Consider the following 22,992-nt stretch of genomic DNA (forward strand, 5'->3'; position numbering starts at 1 on the left):
GGGCAGGGCACTGCATCCTCCTATGTATAAATTTAATTCTCCAAGTAAATTAGGATTGATCACCACAGCTCCAGGCCACAATCAGCATCCATGATCTAATCAGGGCCCGGCCCTAGACAGAAAAGGATACTTCCATAAATAAAAACCATATGAGAGCCAGCGAGTGCCCATAACACTGGAGGGGGGAATTTGATTACCCTCTCCCTCTCCACAGGTGTGCTTTTAGCCTCCTACCTTCAAAGACGGGCCCCGTCTGATATAACGCCACGCTATGCGCACTGTTGTTTTGCCTGCACCGAGGGTTTTGCATCACACTTGCATCAGCGGATGTGAGCGCCGAACGTTGGAGCCACTGCTAGGCAAACAACGCCCGCAGAAGGCCGGCTGCGGACGTATCCCAGCGAGACGGGATCTGTCAGGAGCTCCTTTGCCCAGCGACACCCAGGGTAATAAATTACCCAGAATTAACACGTCATCCTGCGCTCCACGCAGCAGCCGCACTCCACTCGCGCCATGCTGCTTAATGGATCTATTAACCAAATGGATACGGGGGTAAACTGCTTTCAGAGCTGAAATACTTGTTTGGGATACACTAACAACATAGGTTGAGAGAAACCGGCCCTTCCATTTGATATTGTAAAGTGTAGGTACGTTTTGACTAAACTCCTCGGTCAGGAAACGCAATATTATTCAGTGCAAGGACGCGATTTGATTCATGCAGGTTTGGTGAATTGCACATTTTTAACACATCATCTGTGTTTGAGTAGCTACGGCGTCCTGCACTTGGTGTGCAAACAGAGAGCACTATGAAATGACAGCGGGCTCAGAAGCCTCCCGCAGCGCTCCCCGTGTCACCTGTTTGGGAATTCCTCTGAGATGTGTCTCTGCAGCCATTAAAAGCTTTACTCTCCTGTTGATGCCTGTCACTGATAGCAGGGGATGTTTAGTAGAGGATTCAAAACGCCAGTGGTGCAGCCTGTATCTGCTTGGCATCTCTGGCACCCGACCAGCACGGTGACACGCCGACAGCGTGGCACACAGCACAAGGCAAGTTTTTTTTTTTGACCAGTGCTCACTCATCACAAAAGGTAAATACAGATAAGCGAGAGGCTCGTCGTCTCTTATTTTCTTTCGGACACGGCGGACGTGTTTTGACTGTGGAGCAGGTGACGGACGCTGTTAGAACGATAAAAAAAATAAGGAAGCAAAAATAGAATATAAACTGTTTGGCTCGTGTGGCTATATCAGGAAAAAATAAAACATTTTCTCGTGGACTACACTTCCAATAATCCCTTCTACTTTATCTCCATGCCATTAGGATAGCCGCATCATTTCTTCCCCCTAAGCTTCGTCTTTCCTTCACTCTCACTTTTTTTTGCATATTTTGCCTGCATCACAAAGAGACTAGACCTCTGGAGCCACAATGACATTTTTATAAGTGAGAAAGCATGAAAACTAAAAAGCATAGAACTCTGAAATCTGAATGAAGAAAACCTCGCTGAAAAGTTATGCATAATTTTGGTCGTTGCTGCGACGTAAAAAATTCAAATTTATGACATTACTTCATGCACAAAGTGGAAGACATCAATCCCCAGTCAACCAAGGCTGCTGTTACATTATGTGCAGCTTAGTGTTTTCTGATGTCATGTTTCTTGTTGATTCTGCCTGAATTCAACACATTTAAAATGCACCATGGAAATGTTGACGAAAGGCTTTCCATGGCTTTTTTTCCTTTCATTAATTTATGTACTGTATGTATTTATTTCTTTAAAAAACTCTTTAAGTCTTTTGTTCAGCCTGTTATCTAAGACAGATCAGCTTGGAAACAAAACAGAGATGAAATCAGGATGAAAAAGTAAATGGATATTACTTACTGCAAATGTAAGTTTCACGTGCATTGCCTGTTTTTTTTCATTTCTTGTTCCTTTTTCAGGAACTACGAAATGTCTCTATTTTCTCTATCAGGATATATACATGACATGACAAAGCTCCACCTTCCTGACTTTTCAAAAATAAATCCCCTCACACGCTAATGGACCCTGATAGAGAGATACTGCTCCCAATCGCATCCACAAGATGAAATCTGCAGGATGGAAGTGTTCCTGCAGGCATGTCTCTTAAAATGCTGCAAACCTCTGGCTCGTTTGCAAGGAACCCAACCGTTGCTGAAAGAGGACTGCCACTCAAGACCACATCCAATTTGTGAGGAGTTAAGTGGGAAGGAACTGCCATTAAAATCGACTTTTTTCAAAAGTGTAATAACTGTAGGCTTAATGTAGCCACTGAGACCAATTCAAAATTTGAGTATCCAAGAAAACAGCATTTGAACTCATATCAGAGCAGTGACCAAAATTGCTTCACGTGTAGAATGGATCCGTCGAATCCACGATACGTTCTGGTCCGATTCAAATCACAAGTGAAATTAATGTAGAGAACCAAATCAATCCTATAAAACCAATATTTCCATAAAATACAATTTATGAATGTTTTAAAAAAATTATATATATATATAATATATTAAAGATATTACATCCTATTTTATCCTTTAAATTCAAGTCAAGTAAATTAAACTTTTATTTGAAAAAGTAAATACAATGCAAACCGAGGAATTTATTTTAATTTATATTAATTAAGCATACATCCACCAATATTGACATTTTTCACCAGTGGTTTTGGAGGATATTCATTTTATTTAACTTAACATTTCCCAGCAAACTTTCTCAGAGCACAATGACAACGAATAGCATAGATAAAATCTCCCCTTAGGACTGAAGGAGTGGAGTTTCAAGGTTCAAAACCGGGAAGATCTGCTCACATGTGCTCATTGTCTCCTGTTTAAGTGGGGTCAAGAAAGACCACATTGAGTCATGAGCATGAGGCCTCACCGAAAAACACCCACTCTCAACCCGGCATACCGCAGAGCATCTCTGCAGCACAAAGACGAGCCTTTATCCCCCTGCACTTGAGGTGCTCTCTCCTGAAACCTCTCATGAGGTGGACTTGCTTAAAGTTTAATGGCCGAGTTCTTATTGAGTCCAGGGCCTAAACCTAAACTAAACTATAGCCATCGCTCTGGATCTGACGCCGTGCGTTAGGGCATACGTTACCACACGAGACGGAGAGATCTGGAGGCAAAGGAAGGGGTGAATAAAAATACTGAACAAATAACACTTAATTGAGGTCAGTGTGATTGAGCGCTGCGAGGCTCGGATGGCTTTAACATAGGTTCCAGATGGCAGGCTGTTATTTCACTGTGCCCTGCTAATACTGCAGGATTCGATGCTGGTAACCTGAGTGTCCCATGGGCCCCCCCGGCTCCTCCACTGCACTGAATCAGGGCCAAGCTTCCTCCGCTGTTACTCTGCAGGTTTACTCAACTTCGAAATGGGGAGTGTTTGGATATGGTAGTGGAGGAGGGGTGTGTGGGTGTGTGTGTGTGTGTGTGTGTGTGTGGAGGAGGGGGTTGTGCAATAGTGCAGGAACAAAGCATGTTAACACCATCTCTGTGTTTAACAAGTTTGGAAACAAGCAGGGGTTTCCTTCAAATCCTCATTGGAGGGTGTTTCACCTCTATGTGACAGCAGGAGAGAATCCTGTCTTTGTTTCCTGCGCTGCCTCTCGTTAAACTGACTGAAACACAACTCGCTGTCTGAGATATGGTACACCCGTCAATCTGTCTTATTGCTAATTCCTCAGAAAATCAGGAAGAAACAAATCGATTCCTTGAAAACATGTGTGGAAGTTGTTATCAGAGCTTTTCCTTGCTTGGTTTCCATAGCCGAGCCAGCCGCGTGTCCCAATCTTGTATATAGCACCTTTACGATTAAAAAAAAAAATCTGCGTGCCAAGGCCACCGCTGACAATTCCACTAACAGAAGTTTTGGGTCTTGTCCAAGTATAGGCTTTTTCTTTCCCCTATATGTTGTTTTCTTAAAAAAACACCTAACCATTTGAATTACACCCTAATCAACATTTAGAATATAAACCTTTCCCCCCTTCCTTGCTATGAAATCACACAGACATGTGATCCTAAATTGGAGTAAAGAAGTAAAAAAGATGAATACTAAAATACACTAATTGTATTACTTATATATATATATATATATATATATATATATATATATATATATATATATATATATATATATATATATATATATATAAGTAAAACAATGACAGTTGTGCAGAATATACTCTTCAAACTGCCTTAATTTAAAAAGTAGAAAGATAAAAGAATCAGTGAGGCAAAACACCTTTAGATAAACTTGCCTAAATTATATATTTGTATGAATTTCATCTAAAGCTGTTTTCACACAAGACTGGTAGTCTGTAATGCTCCAAAGTCAAGTAATTATGAATCAGGGCCCCGACCTCTGTTTTCATAAAGGATCAAAACTATGTACTAAAAAGTTAGAGAGGAAGTTGAGAGAGGAAATAAATTTTTTAAAGGCTGGATATCTGAAATGAAAGTGCTTGCAGTACTGCATGCAAAGATGTATTTTAATGACACAGCAGACATTAACCTTTTTTTATTATCTTTTATTGTTTCAGCACTAACAGTGACCAAAACGAAACATGTGGCAGTCATTTGACACCCTCCCTGACACCTTGATTACGTTCAAGAATGTAAAACAAAATCTTTTACTTTGCAGGGTCATTTGCTCTTTGACCTTCAACACAGAATGAAAATCATGTTTAACGATCCAGATGTTATTCTATTCAATGAGTCCAGACTGATCTGTTCATGGGAGGAACTCTGGCGGATCATCACTCACACACACACACACACACACACACACACACACACACACACACACACACACCATACACACCACAACTACTCTGGAAACTTACTTTAGAGACTCCCTACAGCTCAGCATTAATACATCATGTGATAGAGGTGAGATACCGTAGCTGCCGTCGCATAAGAATACAATTTAGATTTTTGAAAATCTAAATCTTCATAATGAAGCAGAATGTATTGTTCTAATTCTGAAGTAAACTATGTTTGCTGAATAATATATACATGTTTGCTTGCGGGTGTTAAGAACAATCCCACACATATTTTAATATACAGTTTATTATGGCCAGTACATTTTTTTTTACATTTTTTTCTGAACATATCTGCATACAAAATGATTTGTTGCCTCTTTTCTGGACATGACATCACCATACTTTATTTCGACCCACAAACCACTAAACCAGACTGAGGTGATCCAGATCCCTTTCACTGAGGCATTTCCTAGGCAATGTGTTAGAATCAAAGGCTAATTCTAATGGGTTTTTGGAGGACAGAGCTATTCTAAGCATGTTTTAAGCCCTTTTACTGACTTATAATAATGCATAATATTTTACTATTAAGAAACAGTTGAGCCACCTCAGTGTGATGACTTTGATTTAATACGCAGGAGATTTTATGGGCTCTTGAAGCTTAAAGCTACTTCTTTTATGAGCAGGAGCTCATATGAATACAGGTCAGACTAGACCTTGCTGGCAGAAACAGCTCAGATATCAGCTCACTATCTTACACTTAACTTGTCATTTTTCTTCTTTTACTATTTTTCGGTTTTCACCTTTTGGGGTTTGGCCAATTAAGCTACAGCGTAATGCCTCTTTTTGTGCCTGAACTGCGAAATCAACTAGTGATTTGTCTAAGATATCCTACGACTATGAATAAATGAATGAACGTAGTTGACATCGGCGCTTAACTGGCAGCTCTAAACGGCTCATAGAGTGGTGGTCTGTCTCTTGTGTGTCAGCCCTGTGATTGACTGGCGACCTGTCCAGGTTGTACCCTTCCTCTCGCCCAATGTCAGCAGGGATCAGCTGCCACAGCACTCCTCGACCCTCCGAGGAGGATAAGCGGTTACAGATGAATTGATGGATGGATGGAACAAGCCCAGCTGTAGACCGGTCTCACTGCAGTGGGTAAAAACCCAATGTATGTACATAAAAAAATATGTAATTTCAGAAAATGTTTTATTGTTTTGCCCTGCACTTTGTTTTCAGACACAGGCCTAGTGCACACATACATGGAGATTTTTGTAAACAGGGTTTTTTTTCTCCTTCATTCTCGAAAACAATAAGAATGACCTACGTAGCGCATTCTGACACCTCTGTTCCTAAATATAGTGAATGAGTAACTGCACATTTATAAGTGAAGATGTAAAAATTGCTGTTAGGAGGTTATTCGGCTACATCCGCCGTTCATGCATGTATTTATGCCGCCGTTACACGACATGTGGCATCATTAGTGACGCCTCACAAAGCAGATAGCACAATCCAAAAACACAGCCCAAAACTTGAAACTGAAAACAGAGTTTTATAAAAGCTCCTTTTTTATTCGCCTAAAAAAACAATTTGCCATGGATGATAGGGCAAAATGCATAAAAAAAAAGGCACATTTAAAAAATAAAAATACCTGTGTACGTGTGGACTAGGCCATAGACTATTCTCAACCCACAGAGCAACACAGGGTCCTTGAACTGAGGCTAACAAATAAAAATAAATAACTAAAACAGGAGTTATGAGCTTTTCAGCTGACAGCATTAAATAATCCCTGCTGCGGGTCAAGCCGTATAGCACAGCCGTTTCCTTTCTCCATATTCTTCTAACTCAGCACAACAGCAGCCTTCCAAGTCATGATCTCCATCACATAATCCTTTTCAATGTTTCTGCTTGTGATCAGGCGTACACAAAAAAAACAACAACAACAACATCTCAGGCACGTGCAGAGCTCTACTTACAGCTATGACAGAGCTGGCCTGGAATACTGAGAACTTGGAAAGACAATACAGGTGAGAGATGGCTTGGAGTCATACTGTACCAGCGCTGTTCAGAACCTTCACTCTGTGTTACAGCTTCTCCTGTCTCACACTCTTTTCCCTTTTCATTATCACAAGACCATAGGACCTGCAGACAAATCTATTAATAACTCAACCCCCACAAATACAGTGATTCAAAGAGAACGTACACGTTAAAATACAATATGCACATTCACCTTTAGACCCTGATTGAGAATACTCATATCTGACAGACTCAGGTTACAGTAAGATTTCTTTAAATAACACTAATATGGTGATATGATGCATCATATGCAAAACTGTTTGACCTGTATAACATTATATCATTTGATGACTGTTTTACATTTAAAGTGAAAAACCAACTGGCAGGTGACAAAATTGGAATAAGGGAATACTTCATTATATGTGTAACGTGTCACCACAAAGTGATTACTGTGACATTTTTTGCCTCGATGATCATTTGAATACATCAGAGCCATCGCTATCGATTACCATCACTATTCAGACGAAAACTGAGAGAGTAGGGGGGTTTTTTTTTGGGGGGGGGGGCTTTTTTGCGAGGATAGCAAATTTGCCATGCTACCGGCACAGTTGGCCCATGCACAAGAAACTAATAACTTCCATGTTTGCTTCTAATCACTGTTACGGTCCAAACGGAGCGATGCTGGAGAAATGCAAAATCCCCGTTTTAAAATGAGCCCAGAAAGCACAAAAAACAGAGCATTTCCAACCAACCAAGTTGTTCATTTTACACAACGCTGCATTGAACAATGAGAAGCTGAGCCGTAGAGACACGGTGAAGCAGTGTGTGGGTGGCACAGTGGGCAAGAGGGAGAGACAGCGATGTGCCAGAGCGCTCCGATTAAAACAGCTCTTTATATATATATATATATATATTCACAAATTAAGGGACAAAATTGAGGAAACAGTCACTTGATTTACTTCTGCAACCTTAAGCTGATCCAAAAACAAGGAAGCATCATAGACTACTGGCTCGTGTTTAGGCCTCTACCTGCTGTGTGGCATTTTGACAGCGTGCTTCTCAAATCTGCTTCTATTGGACATGTTTTGGGAGCAGGCAGCCTCTGAAGCCTGTTGTTCTGCTGGAAAAAGCCTCCAACCAGTAGCAGCTGAATATAGAGTGACTTTAACAATTGATAAAATATGAAAAACGGTGCAACTTGGGAGTCAATTCAGATCAAGAGGCATCACCAATGAAGCATATAATCCACACGAAAGACAGCCAGATTACCTAAACTAACAGCCATGAGCTGCACTGACTGACTTTGTACATTGTGAGACAAAAGGAAGCTAGATGTACATGTATGTCCATGATGTGACATCAATAAACTGCACACAGCTCACTCGTATTTACTGGTCTCCTGGTATGCCATTTCTTTTTACCAGAGTAAGAGCAGGCTTCTCTTTTGCTGTGCCCCTTTATCATTTAGGATGCTACGTTGCATCTATGCATGCTCCATAAAAAAAAAATGCTTTAAGCAGCTTTAACTGGAAAAGGCTGTGAGGGCACTTGGGACAGGCAGTGGGTTTCGAAGAGCGTCGAGCAACGCTGTTGATCTGCTCTGTTAAAGCAAGCACGCTGTAGCAACCGCATTACTTATTCAACAGTGCACATGTACGACATATCAAACGGCAGCAATACTCTTGAACATGCAAGTGGGATCTCTGAAAACGCAAGCTAGCTGTGAAATTAAGAATATGTTCTCTGATCCAAGAATGCGTGGCGTTATTGTGTAAAAGGTCACATGCCTATGCATGGGGAGCATCAGTGCTTCCTTCAGCAGCAGTGCTCAGCTTATTAGGAGTTTTATATCCAAATGTCGTTCAATTAATCTAAGCATTTAAAATACAGGGTTTTTTTACCATTCATTAAAAAATAAATGATGCCATATTAGATGTGATATACTCAGGAGAAACCTCCATTGATATATAAATGATTAAGGATTCGTTGAAATCTTAAAACAATACTTGACACTCAAAACGCCAAAGAACGTTATCAGCCATGGCTTTAAGAGGGGGGGTGTCTGAATATTTAAAGAGCAACTTCACACTGAATCTTGTATGAAGGAAATGCATAGCTGCACTGAGATCCGTGGACGTCTGTTCTATCTATGACCGCAGCCATCTGTACTGTAGCATTACACTAGAATACTTTGTGAAGTGGTGTACTGTGCATGCTTTGGACAGAGCATGCAGCAACTCCTAGATGGCAACGAAGGGATTATTAGGTTTGCTAGCCAGGCTGTAGTTACTCTTTGGGTTACCCTGCTCAAAAACATTTGTCAACATCTGAATTCAACTAAACTCAGCTGTCATAATTCATGAAAAATCTATAAAATACTCGGGCTTAAAACTTGATATTCATATTCATTACGTCATTTAACCTGTATAATGACTTTAGACCGCACACGCAAACAACATAGTATTCTTTTCTTTTTTGCTTTTTTTTAAGCTTTAAACTATAACTGCTGGCTTACACGATAACATAATATATTGCTATGCAATGCTAAAGTGCAATATCTAAAAATAAATTCAGAACTAAGCTACGCTATCTATATAATCAATCACAGTCAGAAACCTAACTAGCATGAAAGCGGTTGGTCCAAGCTTTATCCCACTGGCAGGTTAAACTATCTATCGCCTCATGCTCTGTAACACCTATGTCAGCACGTCTTTTTAAAACGTCAAGTCTCCTTAACACATATTCTCGATCACTACGCTTTACACTATTTCATTTACATGTCACTAACCGCTGTTGAGCGCAATGTCTTTCCATAAAGACAAAAAGGCTGTTTAAAATGTTACACGACCAGAAGAAGTGTCTGTCCTCTATAAGAGCTCAAATTGAAGTAAATAATATGCCAGAAACTCTGAGCTTTCCCAAAATCGGCCATTTGCTTTAAAAAAAAAAAAAAAAGAAGGATAAAAACATTGATTGTCAGTAACAGTGTTTTTATTCAATTTCCCCGAATATAAAAATGCTGGTTGTGACCCTTAGGCCAGTTTGAATTGCCTCCTGCTCCAGCTCTGTCACGTCTTCATCAAGACGCTGAGGTACAAATTAGACACAAACTGTTTATACGCTGCCCTTTCTCTGTTTGTCTCTGTTTGTCCTGCTCTCTCTCTCTCTCTCTCTCTCTCTCTCTCTCTCTCTCTCTCTCTCTCTCTCTCGCTCTCTCTCTCTTCTCTTCATCGCTTATTACTTCTAACTGCACAAACACACACACCAGCGTACGCTCAAAAGCATTGTGATGTGAAATTACTGCAGCTGGTTGTATTTCAAGACTTGCTTTATTTTTAACTGGAAACTGCTTTGACCATTATACAACAAAAATGTGATTTATTTTGTTTCTAGGTCCCTAACAAACTGTTTTGGGGTAATTTAATGCATTGGAAGCAACCGTGTTAGAAGCTTAAAGCTGTTTGTTAGTATTTGATAAAAAATAAACATCAAAAACTAATTAACATTTGGGCTGCAACTAACAGCTATTTTGATACTCAATGAATCTGTCGATTATACATTTGAATATTAATTTGATTAAAAAAAAAGCGACATCATTTATATTTTATTCCCAGCGTTATATTTAAAAAAACTAAACGTATTCCTCGTCTTCTTGTTCAGTGTACAGTGTACTATGATATGCAAAGGAAATGTGACTAAAATATACATGTATTTGATCAGATATTTCTCAAGTTTCTGATTTACTTCAGTCCGTCTAACTAATGGCATGAAATATTCCCAAAACTCCATAGCATGACGTTATCCTCCGCTGTCTGTCAGACCTAGTTTCAGCTAAAGATGCCGCCTCCGGGAGATTTCTCTTAGTTTTGAGGGAGACAAACGCTCGATTGCAGGTTAATCTAAAAACCAACGTAACAGACAGAAAGACGTTAGCTTCATCAAGCATTAGCTATAAAAGTATATATAGTCTATAAAAGGCAAAAGGTTTTAATCGATTAGGTGTTGCAGCCCTAATTAAAAAACAGCTGTTCTGGACAAATTTAGTTGTTTCGTGTTGTTTTTCTTATTCCCTGCAGCTCCGAGATGTGACATTGCGTGGATTTTATTTCCAAGACAGTTGCAATGAAAATCTTTCAGTGGTCTAATTAGCAATGGTAACCTTTACATAAGGGTTTCAGAAAGAGCAGAATGCAGTGCAGCAACATCCATCCAGGGTGGTTTGACCGCCTGGCTCTGCTATTGCCTCCTGCTCACTCTGCGTTCTTGTAAAACTCACTTCAGATCTTGACAGTCGAAGTTTGAAAAGTGGCTGATGATAGACAACTGCAACGTTGTTCTCCCATTGGTTTGATATTGCACACTTCAGCGCCGCACTAACTTCTATTTGCACTGCAGCCTCACAGCAGGGGGGGGTGACCACGCTGACGCACAAAATAACGGTGCCGTTTTGGAGAACGGCCAACCCATGATTGGTTCCTGCCATCAACCGCACTGTGAGGACGTCATGGAGAACTGATCTGCACAGCATGTTCAGTAGGTTTCATGGTTGTTGTTTTTTTTTTTTTTTTGTTCCAATGCGATGTGGGAGTTCAGTTTTATTCCCACATTTTCATTTCTTACTTTCATCTAACAGATAATTGCTCTATTCTCTGATATGCCTCATGCTATTTGAGCTACTACGAGGTGTTCTGTAAGTGTTAACGCATAAAAGTAAAAGCCCTCCACTGGAGACCCACTACAAGGCTTTCATTAAGAAGCTGTTGCGCTAACTTATAAAGTTAGAAACTGATTGCAGACTCCTAGTTTGTAAGAAACATCTATATTTGGATATTTTAGCATGTTTTTGTTTCAATATTTCAAGGAATAAATGAAACAGTGCAGCAACAATTGCAGCGGTTACAGGTATTACAATCTCCATCCCATCACCAAAGTAAGCAGTCTCCTGCCTTTGTTGGGGAAACAATGGCACTGCTGTGTCCGCATTGCGATCACTGTTGCTCATTACCTGACACAGTACAGGAGCCCAGCCTGATGAATATCTGCCATTGGAGCATCCACAAGAACTTTTAGACAGGAAAAAGGGTGCACTAGAAAATGGACTCAACATTCAATGTGGCCATATTTCTTCCCTTATTAGCTGCTTTTTCTGCCGTATGTGCGACCCAGAAATTGCGTTGATATTTTGCCAGACATTCCGTCTAAATAGTACGAAAAAAACCCGTAAAACCCTCCCTTAAGTCACTCAGTTCAGATAATATATTTCTGAGAATGGAACACTGTATTACGTGTTGCTATAATTGACACAGAAAGCCTTTTTTTTTCCAGTATAAAAGCTGGAGCTGGCAGAGTTACCTGGAACATGACCTCTTTTATACATTATGTCCTCCAGTATGGCACATTTGGAATTGCCTGCTTGGACAACGTATCAAAGTAAATATTCCCTGAGCTATTAAATATCACAGCTCCACCTGCTGTATATTTAGCTGTCATGATTCACTGATTCACAAATAAATGGTCAACTTTTACCAGTTACGGGGCCTTGATGATCGCTTACATAAATTGTACTACGGCATCTTAATGTGCGACAGTGGATGCCTTCTCAGAAAATGGCTTTATTCCATAAACGACTAATACAAAAACCTAGTTTAAAAAAAGCCATAAAAGCAATACTCTATTACATCAAAGCCACATTAGCAAATGTTTTTCTGGACATGAATAGAGCAAAAATAAGGGAGCCTAAAAAATGTTTTTGTTAATATTAATAAAAATGTATACAGGTGCACTGCCTTACATGTGTTAACTACTATATATGCTGCTGTTTTTATCGGTTTTCTTTGAACTGAAATGAAGCAACATGATCTCAGGCCAGAGGGATTAGTGGGGGAAAAAAAACTTTTAGAACCAGAAAGATTTTTGTCAACTAATTAACACCCTCATCTCTAATCTTAAAAAGTCCGCTTAACATCAAAGCTGCTCAATTTTACACCTTACCACACAGGAATTATCTCCTCACTGGTGTGAAATGCCATTAATACAAATGCTTTGGATACCATGAGCCGAGAGAACAAGGGTTTTTGCACAATGGTTGCCATATTGAAGCTGTGTCTGTAAATGCAACTGTTCTTGGATCTCTGGATAATTTGCATGCAATTTATGCTGGGGGAATAACTAACCGGGCTGTTACAGTATAGAGACCAAGACGGTTTCCTTTGGTTCAATATTAATGGGTGATGGGAATAGAGTGAACAGAAATGTAGGAAGCCTGTATGGAGAGAAAATAGATTACAATGCCCTACAGTTTGGTTTGGCTATGTTACATTTCCATTCATTGTTTGGGGAAACAAACTGTTCTTGTTTAAAGTGATGGGCTCTGTCGAGATACAGCTTGAGAGATAACCTCAAGGCATACTCTACAGTAAGTTAGATGTTGAGAACGTATTAATGAACTGACATAACGGCCCACTGAATTTTTAAAAATCCTAAAATCGCTTGTGACAGATTTGTTCTTTTTAATAGATGTAGCATTTTACTATTATAGAGGTTCATTTTAGGAAGCAATGTATTGACAGAGCCCAAGTAGATTTGTCTCGGTATTTGTAGCATAGAAAATTTGCAGAAAAGCAAAGATACGGGTGATGTCAGCACATCCTGGAACAAAAGCCGATATCAGTGCTACTGCTGACATAGAATCAACAAAGGACAATATACACACAAAGCAACTTCATCTTTCTGTCAAGCTTAATCCAACACATTTTCACACACTTTTAACCCCTATTGAATAAATACATACACCAAAAATGTGTTGTCATCATTTGTCACTTAATGTAAACTGCCACACAATTTGATGGCAATGCTACCGAACCAGAATCTTCTTTGCGGATTACTTCTTCTGTGGAACAACCCATATACTTATACAGTTGCATTTAGTACAAACAAGCTCACAGTAGTTGTGACAGTTTCATTAAAATCAACTCTTTTCATTTTTCATGACTGTCAGTGTTGCTTCTGCGGATGGTTTTGAATTTGTTGTTCTCAGCCTCTCACTGAAACAAAACCTGCATGTACCGCAGACCGTGAAAGAAATACAAACAAAGCAAACCCACATCTATTAGCATTGCCAAAACACCGCGTTGCTGTTTGGTCTTAGCTGCATGCAACAAGTGCATCTTGGCAGAGCAATGTCAGCCGCAGCCAAACCCTTCTAAGTCTGTCTGCATTGTTGGTTCCATTACTCTTCCAGCTAAGCAGGCATGTAGATATACAGGCCTGTGTGAGATTCCAGAACACTGATTGCCAAAAAAAGTTAAAAAAAAACCACAATAACCACATTGCATTTGTGCTTTTGTGAAAAATAGGTCATGATATGAGGCAACTTGTCAGAATGCTAAAACAAGCCTCTGAAATAAATAGGCAAGCTAATCTGAGAGTAATCACATTGTTTACTTTATTTTTGTGCATTGTGATGAATTCAATCTAGAAAATATTCCCAGAGCATCAAGTTGTTTATTATCTTAAACTAACCAGCACATCTTATGGTTCTCTAGAGCGCTCTCCAAATGCATCCAAAATTGATCAGTCCTTAAATGTTTTCGCAACGTCTTTCAATGCTTCATGTGATATTATTTTGTTTTGGTGGTGACTGAAAAATAAATAAATCAATCGATGAATAAACCGAACATGAAAGCCACCGGAGGCATTGTTTGATGGGTCACGGTTCTGTAAAGGGAGAGGTCAGCAGACTCGGCTTCCGTTTTCACTGACGCCATTCATATCTGAAAAATGAGGCCTGTCACTAAATGTCATCTTCCCGCCTTTGTCATCTCATCACTCTTTTCATAACTTGTCACATTGAAGCCCAGTCTGTGACATGAGCAAACTGTTAGCTTCCTTCCAGGCAGGCTATTGGGCTTTATTAATATTTATAGAATAACAGCTTAAGGCCAGGCCCCTTGAGAGCTATCACTCCACTTTGCTGCCTAACACTTGCAAAATATATTGACAACTCCTCCTCAGCACTCCCCTGCACCGGAAAAAAAAAAAAAAAATCCTATGGAGTTGTGCAGCAGGTTTAAAATATATGTGAGTTTTCTGCAGAAAGAAAAGAAAACTGGAGTGAATTTTTCAGGGAAGCTAAAGTGAATTTTGAATGAGCTGGGGATAAAAAAATTCTTGCTACAGAATTGAAAAAAAAAAATGAAGCACAATCATGAGGTCATGTCATGGATGTCACCCTGGTGTGCGGCTGGATGGAGAGACTCTGATGTGTCTGACACAGCCGGCCAGTTTGAGACAGTTTTCAGTGAAAAGTTTGGCCCTGGACCTTTACAGCACAGAGGGAGTCTTCTAACGCCTCTTGTCAAACACAGACACTTGTAAAGCTGACCCTTGGCGTGCGCCGACACACACATGGACATAATCAAAGTGCGGTTTCTTCGTGAGATGCTTTCAGATTGCTTGGATAAGCGGGAGACAGAATACAGACCGCAAAATTATTTCATCACTCTTTTACCCAAGTAAACGTTTCCAGAGCCATCGTCATGGCTACAGGCAGACTGTACTACCGCCATGATGGCGATCAGCCTCACTGGCTTTAAAAGCACGAAGGGTTTGCAAGGTCATTACTCATCTCCTTTCAAACCAAGCTGCTAAACAATGTAGATGCCCTTCTTATGTAAATTCCTTACATTTCTAAGGGTTCAGGTAGCTGCAGGCTGTGTTGGAGAAAGTGTAGTTCCTTGCTTTTGAGAGTAGCTGCTACTTGATCTACCATCCACAGGCTGAATTAACATTACTTCAAGCTGCACATCCAGATGACACACACACAAAAAATCGGTGTGATTTTCTAACAGGGTAAAAAGGAAGAAAGAGAAATGAACCTCCCAAAAAATGATCCCTTTAATCCTAGCTCTACCGTGTTCCATTACTTATCAACTTTCACTACAGTTTTAGAAGCATATAATCACTTGCCTGCAATCTGGAAGACTAGGTCCTAACAGATGCCGACAGGAAGCTGATGCCAACCTTATAAAAAAAATGATCTGAAAATGTTTTAATGTCGAAAGAAGGGGCTTAAATCAGTGAGAAGTGTTAGAAGCTTCTAAATGTCCTCCACCTTCTCTTTAATGTAGCCCTAATTTGTATCCTTTTAAAAATGCCTCTGTCACAGCAATCACAGCTTAAACTCTTAGAAACAAATTAGCATGAGATCTGAGAAGAATTCACTGCAGCACTGAGAAGTTAAACCTGACAAATGGCCTTCCACAGTCGAGCCTGGAGACAACACAGCAACATTTTATGATGCCTACTTTGAAAGGCTTGAAAGCCCACAACCAAGTACATCCATTGTCATCTATGTATTAGGATTGTATAAAAATTGCATGTTGTTTGTCCACCAGCTACTGTCACAATCAATAAATGAGACTCCAGGTTAAAAGGAGGCAAGTAAACTATAGTGTAATACAAAGATTACAAAATAAATAGAAAAAAGATATATAACATGATGGTGAGCCACACATTAATGAGTTTATTTTAATAGCAAAGCACAGCTATGTGTACTGAGTTCAAATAATAAATAAAACAACCTTATTTTATCAGAGTTACTTCCTAAATTAGGAAAGCAACAGGTCATCTTTCAGTGACAATACCTGTTAACGCGTATATTTCGAAGAGGAACCATGAATACAATATCCCATTAAAAAATGTGTGCATATCCATATCAGTTTCTGCTTTTGAACTACAAGCCACAGACCTCCAAACAACCTTCCCTTTTTCAACTACAAACCACAGAAGCAACTACTCCCTCAATGATGCAAATAAATCACAGCTGATGAAATCCCATGTTCCTGAGACGAGCTGACAGTATAAACAGTACTGCTGAAAACAGAGACACCATAGCCGTTTATTAAACCCACCGCTCACTGCTGTGATGGGGGGATGGGGGGAGGGGAGGAAACATTCACAACTCAGTATCAGTAGAATATTAGTAGATATTAATTAATATGAGCTGCCACCGCTCCTCACTGAAAAGCATTCTGCTGTGTTGGGTATAGGTGAGCTTCCATTGCCATACATCCATTGTAGAATATGAAAAGTCCTGATGGCGCTGTAGCCGGATAATCATTCAAAGCATCACACATACTGACTGCAGCCTTACTGTATTGCTTATCCAACTGTAAACCACTGGGGTTTAATTACCTGCAAATTAACTGCCGTTTCACTATCTTGCATAAGATTATCCAGGTCATGATGAAATGCCACTGGGGAGGCTGTTCTGATGGGAGGATTCGAAGATGCAGAAAACACAAGATGCCACTTTGTTAGTACGATAGCTGCAAGGCCCGAGATGCCTGTCAGCTCCATCACACTCATAATGCAACCTTCAAAAACTGTAAGGACATCTCATTATTCCTGTCGCTTTTTTTTTTGTTTGTTTGTTTTTTTTCCAACTTGAACATGATTTGAGGCTCGGTCGTCAAATCACTGGCCTCTTCATCTGCTGTCCTCGGCTGCGTCGGGCCACACAGTGCATGCGAGTGGGGTAATTTGCTGCACTGCATTTAACTGTAGTGGTGTAAAACACATTGACCCGACAGTTGGGCAGAGTCAGTCTGTGAGCCATGGTTGGGAGCAGTTTGAATTGATCGTTCTCAATTTCTCTCCATCAGCAGAGAGTTATTTCAGTGCATGATGGGCAATCAAACAAACAGGTTTTTGAGGCCAGCAATGCCAAATATGTTCTATCAGAGCAAATTGTTGGGACTTAGTTGCTTCCACAGGTCCCCATTTTATTTGCACACTTGGGCGAAATCTGCCAAGCACCACTTTTTTCTTTTTTTTCATTAGTCACACTAGAGCGTTTATGATCTAGCCGGCCTCATCAACATTTGATTCATGTCTCTGTGATGCATGTAAACTAGGAGCGGATGTACTCCACCTCCTGTGGCATCTTTGTAGCGATGCACCGAGGCAACATTGTACAAGCGGATATACAGATTAGACCAAGCACTAATGTAGGCTAATTGGGATGGATCCTAATGTGTCTGTCTAAGGTACAGAGACAGATTCATACATCTGAGGGAATGACCTGTACTCCCTTATTCTGACACCCTGTGGTCTTCAGTCTGAACATTTCCAGAGAACTGTAAGTCTTGTGCCATAAAATGGTGATCTTAATGTGTCGCCTACAGAGGCAGACAAAAACAGAACCTCTGATGTCGGGTTGTTTTCTTCTCCAACATTCACTCAATGTAATCAAGTGATTGGAGAAAAAAATATATATATAATAAAATGAAGATCTGGCAACTGGTGGGAAATTTCACCTAAAAAACATATACAAAACGATCTCTTCAGTGTGACATTCACAAAGGACTGTTTGCATTATTAATGTATGATATGCAGGATTAATGCATGAAGTGGGACTTCCAACACTGGCCGTCACTGTGGATGTGCTCTACAAAAAAAATAAAGTTCTATTAGCAGATTTGAAGAAAAACATGGAGGGGATAATACTCCACCGTGGCATCGAGCGGACTAGAATATATCAAAGCAGCGTATGTAAGGATAATGATCACCACACCTGTGCAGACGGTCATTAGCTTCCGCGGCAATGAGAGTCATCTTAAAAATTGCTACATGCATTCTATGAAATGTCGGACACAAAGGGGAGTCTGTTGCCGTGCGCCCGGGAGGAGAAACGCTACATTGTGTCTGGCGGCTCAAGTGCATGATTTCAACCTTAACCGCACTGCTCAAGTACTTTCTTTGAGTGATTTCGACTTTCAGAGCACCAAACAGGTGTAAGATTCCACTTCTTTGAAAAATGGATCTGAGTTTTAGAGGAAAAAGTAAAGACTGAAGTGCTCCAGGATAACAGAGAATGTGGAGACACGTCTAAACAAATCCAACTAAATCTATATAATGTTTAATGCTATTATCATCCATCATTAAAATGCAAGTATCTGCTTTGTTTAGGTGTGAGATCAGATGTTTCTTTGTTCTCTTCTGTTTATTTCCCTTCATTTTTAAATAAGTGAATATTCTATACTATGAGACAAAGATCCTTTCATCATCATTTTGATTCTTTTTGGTTTCCAAGGCACTGTAGTCAGTACAGCTTTGTTATAGCAATAGTTAATACGTTTTGATATATGTTTATTTTGGAGTAAACAACACCAAGGTGAAATTGACAAGCAGGGGCTGCTCTGCAGCACAATTTCCAGGCTCTTTAGTTGTTTAAAAAAATCCTTAGCTTTTGTCTGTCACTTTAAATGATTTGATTCAGCATCTCACAAGGAACGCATAATGCTTTCTGATTGGGCTAAACACACAAAACACACATACCGCATCAAACAAACAACTGAATTCTATTTTAAAAACCCAGGTCAGGTCGACAATAGCCACAAAAATAACTTAACTAAAAGAACTTCTGTTCTCTGCTTGCCCAATTAGAACGATGCAGCATAAGAAGCACACAAGAGAGATTTGTTGTGAAGTTGCAGACATAAATCTGAGGTCTGAAAATGATTACGATCCACAAAGAAAAACTGCTTTGCAGCAATCGGTTGGTCACTTGGTAAACCCACATGCTTTTGATTTCTGCAGTGTCCACAACTTATCACACACAGTCTGGAGTTCTGCTGTCAACATTAGGGGGTTGTGTGTGGGAGTGTCTGTGTCTGTGTGTGTGTGTGTGTGTGTGTGTGTGTGGGGGGGGGGGGGGGGGGGGGGGGGGGGGTGGGTGGGGGGGTTGCTTTCATGTCCAATACAGTGGTGTAACCCATCAGTGTGATAAATCACAAGATGACAGCTTTAACCAAACATAATACTCCACGCGAGGAAATTCACCTCTCCTTTTGTTAAACTCGATGCTGCCAAGTTGAAAAAAGCAGGTACGGATCACTGACTGTACGAATTAACAGGAAAACAAATGATGTATAATTTACATGTAAATATCAAATATAGTAGTTTTTTCTTAACCGACTTATTTTCGCTTAACATGATCTTCCCACAGTCTTCACCATCCACAGTATCCATTTCCCTCAAAAGGAGCCATTCCCTCTCTAGATGACCGTTCAGTTCTCCCAACAATTATTACTTGAAACACACATCATCACCCTGGAAAACTCCAGAGGGACGGAGGCATTTCATTGTTTCCTCTCTGTCATCGTTCTGCCCCCCCCCCCCCCCCCGTTCACTGCCAACGTTAGTTGAAACGCGACAACCGTTTATGGAATGTAACAAGGTCCAACTGCAACTTGCATGTCATCTTTCCTTCCGCAACCTGTCCTTTGGAGACTAGCTGTGCGTTTTCTTTTCACAATGAAACGACAACAAAAGGCGAAAAAAGACGAGCAACAGATTTTTCATTTGTGATCACAAAGGGAGGGTTGTTTCCCCCTCTTATCATGCAGAGAAACCAGTGCTGAGGCCGCTTCTCAGAGCTCATCAGCACGACAAAGACAACTGGGAGAATGCAGCCTTGTTCTACAAAGGTTAACCTCGGCGGGACCTAACAACTTCAGACTTTTCATTTGATGACTCCGCCAAACACTTGCCATGGAGGACGAAGAGCCCCTCGAATCCCTTGGATTTAACCTTCAATATCTGAGGTCATGCAACCTGCTACGGCCAAAGGCGGCACTTGTGAGCTCTGTTATATGTGAAAAAGAAATCTCCCCCACGCAGAGATTAGGTTTTTTTTTATTAATGGTTCTGATGTCTGCACTGCAGCATGTCCTGAAAAAAGTTTCACTACAAATTCAGACTGAAAATGTTTTGTTTTTTTCTTCAAATGAATAGGAATCTTTAAAACACTCACTTAGATCACAATGGGGCAGTTTTCCTTTTGGATCGACTTGTTTTGACACAAAGGTGTAAACTCTTTAGTTAAAGATCAGGTCACTTTGATTCAACATTTTACACAACTCTTACTATGTTTAATGTAGGATACATTCACCATTAATATAAAACACCAATAATCTACATTGCTGTGATGTGCCGTAAAACCAAAATCTATAACCAGTAGTGCTACTACATCACTACGCTCAGAGGTGTGTGTGTGTGCGTGTGTCTTACAACGTGCCCAATCAGAGTGCAGAGCTTGGTCTAGTCTGTGTGTAGGGCCCCAACAATGACTCCCAGGGGTCCTGCTCACGCTTTTACTCCTCCAGTCTCAAATATGTGTGAACTGCAGAACATTGAAATGGGGGGGTCTCTTATGTTTCACACGACTTAATTGGTTTGATTGTGACCCCATGTGATGATGTAGTTGTTAAAGCTTTGCCTCATAAATTCAACAGGACAGAATCGTAAAAATAAACTATGGTTCATCTAAAATGTAATTTAACATGACCTGTGACTATATTTAGTGAATGATTCATCATTTCTTTTCATGTTGTTAAAACAGCATTTCTGGGGAGAAGACCCGTTTGTGAATTGTATTATTTATTATAGCAAAACTATCCGCTATGCAGTTTTCCCTAAGCCTTAGCAAGCGTTTCTCCATTTAAAACAAGACCAGCGGACTGATACACAACCCACTGGGTCGGTCGTGCTACACGACGATATAGAGGCTACTACAAAGTTGACTATGGACTCACCTGTATAAAAAAAAAAGGGGGGTGGGGGGGCTTTGGTCCCAATAAACCATAAGACGTCTACATTCCCCTCTCTACGCCTTTAAATGCAAACATCTCCGTTCATAGTACTGCAACTGGCAGCTTATTCAGACGAGCTCTGTGTTCATATTTCGTCTTCATACAGCAGGGCACGTTCACCCGCCTCTACATTCAGACAGCAAGTCCTAGTCCGTCTTCATCCGTTATTTATGTACCTAGCTCACGTTATTTAGGACGCGCTGCAGCCATTCCTAATCCCGAGCCTGAATTTAAAAAAAAAGGCAACGGTGGACTTTTTGATCCCTCACCATCAAATTCACACAGCGCGAGGTTGAGGCGGTCTACGGAACCCTTTACGCTGCTAAAACACCGAGGAGCAGGTAGGCTGCTGCGCCGTGCTGCGCCGTTCCGACGCGCCGTTGATCCCTCCCTGTCCGAGGAATAACGTGCGGGTAGAAAGAGCACATTGGTTTAAAAAAAAAAGAAGAAAGAAATAAAGAAGACGGCATAAACAAACGGTGCGTTTGCAAATCAAAACACACGCAGTCAAACTGATCGCGACTCCCTACATTAGTTCTCCGTATGCGCTCCGCTACTGCATGATGCTTGTGTGCAGCTGTCTGTTTTTTCTTTCTTTCTTTCTGCAACACTGGCAACAATAAATCTCTCCAAAATGAACCTTACCATTCTGAAGACACATCCAATGTAGCAGGCCTGTCCCGTTGACAATTCAGCAGTATAGTCTTGAGGTGCTCACCCTCCCCAAAAAAAAGCCCTTATGCTTCTGCTCCTTCGTCTCCTTCTTCTTCCCTCCCTTTCGTGTTGATAGTACCCGGAGCAGGCGAGCGTATTTCCACTGTGCACGACACGGTACGGCAGAAAAAAACAGATCCTCCTCCTCCTCCTCCTCCTGCTGCTGCTGCTGCTGCTCCAAGGTGCTGCCGCTACTGCTGCTGCTGCTCAGAGCGCTCTCAGAGAGGCACACATGGATGAGAGAGGCAGCAGTCCAAGATGTCCATTAGCACGCGCTCACCTAATTGAACGCCGTGAAAAAACCCTTCGGGAGAAATACGTGAAATAGTCCCCGGAGCGAGATCAGGTGACACGGCGGCAGATATGGTGGGGAATGACAAGCTGCGTGGTCCCTCACGATTTACAATTACGACTTTTGGAGCAGGGATGGGTGTGCGACTGTGCGTGGTCGCCCCCTTCGGTACTGAGCCAGACTCCCTCCAAATATCTGCCCGTTTCTGTTTTATCTCGCAGTTTTCTCCCCTCGAAAAAACATAGAGCCTATCAAAAAAAAAATCCTACAGGGAATTACAATGTGCAAACGTTATAACCTTCGATGCACATTGTGTTTAGTTTTAATTGACTCTCTGCAATTTGTTTTATGGATGTGTTTTAAAGTGACTATGCAGAATTTCCAACAAGCTTTTTAACAAACAATATAATTAAAAAAAATGGAAATTACGACACACCAAGTCATGATTAAAAGTCATACAAAGTCCTAGTTTTGATGTGCCAAGTCAAACCAAAGCAGAACTCATATATATATATATATATATATATATATATATATATATATATA

General features: G+C 40.6%; 1 protein-coding gene across 8 annotated transcripts in view; it reads right to left on the reverse strand.

The window, feature by feature from the left end:
• The window catches only part of tenm4 (teneurin transmembrane protein 4), a 149,768-nt gene extending 127,452 nt beyond the window's left edge, over window positions 1–22,316 (reverse strand). For all 8 annotated transcript variants that reach the window (XM_068714176.1, XM_068714158.1, XM_068714166.1 and 5 more), the window contains exon 1: window positions 22,086–22,316. The gene's annotated coding sequence lies outside the window, so the exon portion shown is untranslated. The remainder of the gene's footprint in view (window positions 1–22,085) is intronic.
• Window positions 22,317–22,992: the final 676 nt, after the last annotated feature.

The sequence above is a fragment of the Cebidichthys violaceus genome, unplaced genomic scaffold, assembly GCF_023349555.1.
Source record: "Cebidichthys violaceus isolate CVI_PGR_0920_01 unplaced genomic scaffold, fCebVio1.0.p SCAF_1, whole genome shotgun sequence".
NCBI lineage: Eukaryota > Metazoa > Chordata > Actinopteri > Perciformes > Stichaeidae > Cebidichthys > Cebidichthys violaceus.